Source organism: Hippocampus guttulatus, chromosome 17 (genome assembly GCF_054856545.1).
Source record: "Hippocampus guttulatus isolate MCC_2025c chromosome 17, RoL_Hgut_1.0, whole genome shotgun sequence".
Classification (NCBI taxonomy): Eukaryota; Metazoa; Chordata; class Actinopteri; order Syngnathiformes; family Syngnathidae; genus Hippocampus; species Hippocampus guttulatus.
Genome location: NC_141277.1, coordinates 14804029 through 14812017, shown reverse-complemented (window position 1 = coordinate 14812017; position 7989 = coordinate 14804029). Strand labels below are relative to the sequence as shown.

The 7989-nt window shown below is 45.6% G+C and overlaps 1 pseudogene; it reads left to right on the top strand.

Annotated features, from left to right (window-relative positions):
• The first annotated feature begins 5322 nt into the window (after positions 1–5322).
• LOC147192218 (uncharacterized) lies at positions 5323–6261 on the top strand (annotated as a pseudogene).
• Positions 6262–7989: the final 1728 nt, after the last annotated feature.

Below are 7989 nucleotides of genomic sequence, written 5' to 3'. Positions count from 1 at the left end.
AACCGAAAAGACAGCAGTAACCAGAAGATGGACAGAGTACTGCCTGGAACTCTACAATTTCACAATAAAACCCAACCTTAACATAATTACCGACGCCACAAAGACCACCAGCGAAGATGCCGACGCGCCAATACTCCAGGCTGAAGTGGAGGAGGCAGTAAGGAGCCTGAAAATTGGCAAATCACTTGGCATCGACAACATTCCTGCAGAGCTTTGGACACATGGAGGGCATGAGACAATAAAAGTACTCACACACATCTGTCAAAATATCTGGGGAACCAAGCAATGGCCCCAAAAATGGACACAATCTCTCATTATTCCCATCCCTAAGAAAGGGAACTCAAGGCAGTGTCAGAACTTCAGGACCATCAGCCTGATCTGCCACGCAAGCACGGTGCTGCTACGGATCATCCTGAATAGACTAAAGAGCAAGGCAGAGGAAATCATTTCAGAAGAACAAGCAGGATTCCGACCAAAAAGGACTACCACGGAGCAGATCTTTCACATCAGATTACTCATCGAGAAACACCTCCAGCATCAACATGACCTTTACCACAACTTCATCGACTTTAAAAAAGCCTTTGACCATGTGTGGCATGAGGGGCTGTGGCAGGTGCTCTGAAACTACAACTTTAACAATAATCTCATCCAGGTCATCCAATCACTGTACACAAACTCAAGTAGTGCAGTTCTCATTAACAACACCATGGGAGAACTTTTCATAACATCGATCAGTGTCCGCCAACGATGTCTTCTGTCCCCTGTCCTATTCAATGTCTTCCTGGAAAACATCATGGATGAGGCCCTTGAAGAGTTCTACACCTCCATATCCATCGGAGGAAGACCCATCTGCAACCTCCGATTCACTGATGACATTGACCTAATGGGAAAAAGCGAAGCTGAACTCCAGGAGCTTACCACCAGACTGGAAGAGGTAACGAGGGCTTACGGCATGGAGATAAGTGCAGAGAAAAGCAAGATACTGGTCAATAGCCACAATAAAACAACACCAACAAACATTGCAATGAACGGGCAAACCCTGGAAGTGGTTAAGGACTTCAAATACCTTGGGTCCTTTGTGAGTGAGGATGGCAGCTCCACAAAGGAGATTAAAGCAAGAATAGGCATAGCAACATCAGCCATGACAAGACTGGCCAGAATTTGGAGGAGCAATACCATCAGCTTCACGGTGAAGGTCAGGCAGTACAATTCACTGGTACTCTCCACCTTATTGTCTGGCTGTGAGAGTTGGACAGTCACAGCAGACACGGAACGCAGGATTCAGTCCTTTGAGAACAAGTGCTACAGAAGGATGCTCCATATATCTTACAGAGAACACTGGACAAATGACTTTGTCAGACAGCTCGTCACCACCCTCGCTAGAGAACAGGAGCCTGTACTCTCAATGGTAAAGCGTCGCAAAATGACCTGGTATGGCCACGTTACAAGGCATACCTCGTGTTAAGGAATTATTCCGCTAGAAGTAGTAGTAGAACACTCTTGAGGAATTTCACCTTGCTATGAGAATTATTGGTACCGGTCTCTGTCCTGAACATCCGCTACTTAAAACAAAGAATGTAGGGTGAAGTTGGGGTCCTATTTCCCCTTGAGTGATTAACAGCCCCCAAGTGTCTTCTTTTGCGTCCCCCACCTCGGGAAAGTCCCTTAAGGCTGTCAAGTTCCCTCGAGGAGGAACTCTTATCTCGAGATTTGTGCACAGCAGATGTGGTCTGTACTTTGTCAAAATGACAAGATCGAACTTTGCTTGACTTTCTTTGTTTCTGATTTTTACATAAGGGGAAGGACTGCCCGCCCCTAATTAACATAATTAACATACTATGCCTATATATACGTGTGACTGTAGTTGCTCGGGGCTTCCTGATGAAATCTGAGACTCACAGGAGCCCGAATCGATTCGTGTTGCGTTGTGATAAACTGAAGAAAAGACGACGTGGTGTTGGGTCTTCTTCCACCTTATAGAGAGATAAAAGAACCTGTGTCCAAGGAGGGCCAAGAGCAAATTGACAGCTCGCATTCCTCAACAAATGGCGTCACGAACAGGATCTCTCTGGAAAAAGACCGACACCGGTTTCAGGACCTTCAGACTCAGGCAGTAACCAAGGAGCACTCCACTATAAACAGGTAAGACACACCTGTTCCTGTTATTACGGGCAAAGTGTCAAGATTCGGCTTATGTCCAATAAGGACCGATCAAATCAAACTGCTCTGAACCTGAATGTGTTGAACCAAGTATAGTGATTGGATTTTTGTAGGTGGCAAATACCAAATTGATAATGAGTTTTAAGGGATTTATATGACTATGGAAAAAGGAAGTACTGTACAGGAAAAAAGGAATTAAAGAGTTGGTGTGAGGTATATTCAAAACAATATACCGTCCAAAATTTGCCACTGAGTAGTAGATAACTGAATTGGCACAGTTATTGAGTCACCAAGTAGGCGGTTTAAATTACCGTATTTTCACGACTATAAGGCGCCATTAAAAGTCTAAAATTGTCTCCAAAATGGACAGGACGCCTTAAGATGCGGAGCGTCTTGTCTATGCGCTGAGTTCCAAAACCTGACTGACAGCCGACACGCTGTTTATATAGAGAAAAGGCGGAAGTGACTGTGGACAGGCATGCGGCAAAGAAGTCGGCCAATCAGTGAAGGGTGGGCGTGTATATATATACATATATGGAGAGAAAGAGAGAGAAAAGGCAGACGTGAGTGACAGGCATGCGGGGAAGAAGTCGGCCAATCAGTGAAGGGTGGGCGTGTAGTGGACGCTAAAGGGACGCTACAAGCAGGTACCAACACCTGTATAGAGTGTGGCTATGTGCATTGTTGCAAAACAACTTCGGTTTTGGTTTCTAAGAACCCCCGAAAATAAATTCTACAAAGAGACACGCCTACGAAGCTCAGTTCAAACTTCAAGCCATCGGTTATGCTTTTGGCATGCGTGCCAATCTCACAGCAGCGGTGAAAAACCAAGTCAAGCAAATGAACTCTGAGCTTTCCGTCATTCCCGGAGGCTTAACTAAAGAACGCCAACCGCTGGACATCGGCATCAACCGGGCGTTCAAAGTAAAGTTGCGAACGGCATGGGAACAATGATTGATCGATGGCAAACACAACTTTACAAAGAGTGAGAGGCAGCGCCGGGCGAGTTACGCCACAATGTGCGAATGGATTGTGGCTGCTTGGACGAACGTGTCTGCTTGCACTGTTGTTCGAGTTTTTGGCAAAGCCGGCATCATTTCTGTGGAGCCACATGGCAATGAGAGTGACTGACAACGAGAGGGAACACGGCGTTTTTGATGGATTACCGGTACTTGCACAATTGTTCAATTCTGATATAGAGGATGAGGACTTTGATGGATTTCTGGGTGATGATTGATCGAAAAACGTGAGTACATTGTATGATGGCTAAATAAAATACAACGGAACTCAGTTTTCCGTTGCCTTTTTAAAAACGTGTTTTTAGCTTGTATCTGTATGTCTTGGCATGCTACCGTATGCTACAAGCTAACGTGTTTTTAGCGTGCGCGCATGCATGCCGTATGTTTAAGCTGGCGTATGTTTTACCACTTTAAAATTGCGCCCAATAATACAGTGCGTTTTGTCTATGTGTAAAATACAGAAATAGCACCCATTAATGAGACTGCGCCCAACCATACGGTGCGTCGAATGGTCGTGAAAATACGGTAGGTAGAACCGTTGAGTCGTAGGTTTGGCTAGTAGCTGACGAGCAAAGACCAGACTGAGTTAGTAGGCAATTAAAGAATTTGTGGTTAATGGCTGAGGCAGGTCCAGGTAATTTTTATTATTCTGGATGCTGTTAAAGTGTAGGACTGACGACTGGAGATCGGGGTCTGAGTAAACAGCTGTATTTTTAGGGCAAGATATGGACAGTTCCATTGTTACAATTGGAGAATTACGTGACGTCACACGGTCCATAAGGGAGTATATTGGACGGTGAGTATGATAAAAACATGGTGAACTGTAAGATGGACGGAAGGCCTGAAGGCAAGAAAACGGTTGAAATACCGTCTGGTGGTAAGTAGGAAAGAAAGGAAGGTGAATGGATCATTGGAAATTGCGCAGAGGGAGAAAAGGGTGAATGCACTGCGCAGAGAGGTAAGTAAAGCGAGAAAACAAGGGTTTAAGAATAAATTGTAAGAATAAGATAATAGTTTGAAATATAAAAAGAAAAAGCTAAGTGAAATTCAATTTGAGCTATACTAATAATAATAATACATTTTATTTGTGGGCGCCTTTCTAGGAACTCAAGGACACCTTACAACAAGCAGTTAAAATCACGAATACAATGTTAAAAACAACATCAAATAAAATAAGAAAAAATACAACAAAATAAAAATAATGGCTTTATGGTCCGAGTGAATAGGCCTGTCTAAACAGATGTGTTTTGAGGCTGGATTGAAATGTGTTAAGTCTGTATTACGAAGGTCAGCGGGGAGTGTGTTCCAGAGCTGGGGAGCAGAGCGACTGAAGGCTCTGTTTCCCATGGTGACGAGGCGAGCTAGGGGGACAGAGAGAAGGAGAGAGGAGTAGGAACGAAGAGAGTGGACAGGTGTAGGAATATGGATGAGGTCAGATAGGTATGGAGGGGCTAGGTTATGGATGGCTTTGAATGTGAGGAGTGAGAGAAGAGCGGAGCCGGTGGATGTTTAATATGATAATATGCAGAACGAGTGATGTGGTTGATATGTGAGGGGAAAAGAGAGGGTCAAGTTGACAAGTAGAGGTTTTTATATGTATTGCATTTCATGGGCGGTTTGACCACTCGACATTGGAAAAAGAAAAAATGAATAAACAAAGTAACTCCGACAAAGTTATGATAAACAAGGCAGTGATGATGCCTCCTTCACCGCATGGGGTGAGGAGCGCTAAATCTGTGACCCCACTAAAGCGCCGAGTGGTCATTTGTACATGGACAAGGCAGCAGAATTTGGAGCGGATGGTCAATTTGCAGGCAGAGAGACCTGAGCTCACCAGACACATGAAAATGTGTCTATATTCATCACAATCGCAGACACTGTTGTGAGGTTTAAAGATATTGAGTGAATTAAGAAAAATTATAAACGTCTTTTAACAGAGGGCACTTTAATCATTGTGTAGGCTCCCCAGGGGCTCTTCGTGTAAGCACAAACCTACAGGAAGGGGGTAACACATTCTAGCCATTTTACTGGCCCCCACCCGAATTCATTGTGTGCCAAGCTTCCTCCTGATCTGCCCAGGGTGGTTCATAAACAATTGGTGAAATTAGAAAAATGTATGCAAATTAAACAGGATAATGAGAGCATGAGTGTTTGGGATGCAACCACTTTTATAACTAAGGAGACTGAATTGACGAGGCAAATGTTGCTGGATTTGCCTAAAATTGACTATGACATACAGTTGTGGGCAATAGACTGGCTTAAGAGTAAGTATTTACCCAAAGAGATTATGGACCTTTTAGAGGGACTCGCCTATTGCAAATTGAATAGGTTGAATGATAGAAAATCAGACGCGCTGAGTTTCCTTTATTCAACAACATTGGGTCCTCGACAACAATTGGCGTTTGAATTGCTATCTGAGGTATACCCAATGACCTATTTGGTTAATTGTATGGATGCTTGGGTGACTGCAACTGGGCAGGACCCCAATAGTCATCCATTGAATCAAGCTTTGTTCAGGCAAGCAGTGCTGGGGGGGTTGTCCGTCTGATGTGCAGAAAATGATGACTAACTTTCCCACTCTCCCCACTTAAGATGACGTGAACTGGCGAACTCATTTCCTATATTATATGCAGCAATCTCGAATGAGATCCAAGGAAGAGACTGAGAAAACATCCAAGCTACAGAACGACTTTTTGAATTCACGAATACAAGAGGCTAAGAGAGCCTCCAGTAATGCATGCAAAAAAAAAAAAAAATGAGACTTGGGAGATCTAATCAAATGTCAATCAGTGTCTCTCAACAGGCTCCACCACGGTTGATCACACCCCCACCGCAGCTCCAAGCCCCACCTCAACATTACGACCTGCCCACAAGGCAGGGCCGAGACGCATGGCTGGGGGGAGGTCTGAGACGGGAAGGTGAGCGTGGACGAGGAAGTCACGGGAGCCAAGCTGGCTGTTTCATTTGTGGTGATGTGAATCATTGGACACGGAAATGCCCGCACCGCCATCACCCACCTGTTCATCAATCAGGCTCTGATCAACAAGCTCTGACTCCTCCTCCACAAAACCAACAACAATGACAAGCTACGGCACCCCCACATGGACAATACCCATCTGCTCCATGGGTACCCGAATCCCCAACAATAGGGATCACCACTCACTGAAAGACTGTCATGAACCTGAACATGCTGGACCGCATTTGCTCCCAATGCCTGCTGATACAAGGCTAACTATTGCTAAAGTCAGCTGATGACCCACCACTGAACTCTGTCTTCCAACAGTACCGGCTTTGGTCTCCTTAGACTTCCTCCATATGACCTTACCATCCGCTGATCGATCCTTCCCACTGCACAATGCTTTTGACAAAATAGGGAATGAAATTTAGCGCATGGCCTGGTTGAATGAAACTCAAGGCAATTTATTTAATGTTCCCTCCTCCTCAATTATTGTAGGTCCTGAAGGGTGTGGCAGCCAGAGTGGACCTGTCAGAGGATCTCATTTCATTGACTGGTATCTATGCCTGACATGGCCGCGCTGCACGTACTGTTTTTGCCGTCTACTCAAATATACAAAAATACTCATGCGTACACATTTTTCTGTAATCGATTTCGTAAAGGTTTTTTCCATATACCACAAGAATCGTATAGGGAATTTTCTCATCCTCAGAATCAGAATCAGAATCATCTTTATTGGCCAAGTATGTAGAACACACAAGGAATTTGTCTCCGGTATAACACGCTGCATTAGTATCATCGTAAACAACAAATCATTGAACCATTTTAGAGTAACCAGTAGCAGTATTTGTAGTACAAGAAGAGTGACTACGTCAGTGACTGTTTAAGGAGTTAATGGCTAGAGGGAAGAAGCTGTTTAAGTGTCTACTGGATTTGGTGCGCATGGATCTGTAGCGTCTGCCTGAGGGGAGTAGCTGGAAAAGGTGGTGGGCAGGGTGCGGGGGATCCAGGAGGATTTTCCGTGCCCTTGTCTTGATTCTTGCAGTGTGCAAGTCCTCAAGAGTGGGTAGGGCGGTGCCAACGATTTTTTCCGCCGTCCTAACTGTCCGTTGAAGTCGGATTTTGTCCTTTTTTGTGGCGGCCCCAAACCAAACCGTGATGGAAGAACACAGGATTGATTCGATGACTGCCGTGTAGCACTGTCGTAGCACCTCCTGTGGCAGGCCATGCTTCCTCAGCAGCCTCAGGAAGTAGGGCCTCTGCCGGGCCCTTTTCAGGATGGAGATGGTGTTGACTTCCCACTTCATGTCCTGGGAGACTGTGATTCCCAGGAACTTGAAGGTCTCGACGGTTGACACGGGGCAGTTGGATAGTGTGAGGGGCAACTGTGGAGAAGAATGTTTCCTGAAGTCCACGATCATCTCTACAGTCTTGAGCGTGTTCAGCCCGAGGTTGTGTCGGCTGCACCAGAGCTCCAGCTGCTCCACTTGTTGGCGGTACGCAGACTCGTCGCCGTCTTTGATGAGACCGATGACCGTGGTGTCGTCTGCGAACTTTATGAGTTTGACAGCTGGATCTGTTGAGGTGCAATCGTTTGTGTAGAGAGAGAAGAGCAGTGGAGAGAGGACACATCCCTGTGGGGCTCCAGTGCTGGTGGTGCGTATTGATGATGTTGTTGCTCCCAGTCTCACCTGTTGTGTCCGTCCCGTCAGGAAGCTGAGGATCCACTGGCAGATCGTAGGGGACACACCGAGGTGGAGAAGTTTGGGGGTGAGGAGTTCCGGGATGATGGTGTTGAACGCAGAGCTGAAATCCACAAACAGAATCCTTGCATAGGTCCCTGTGCTGTCGAGG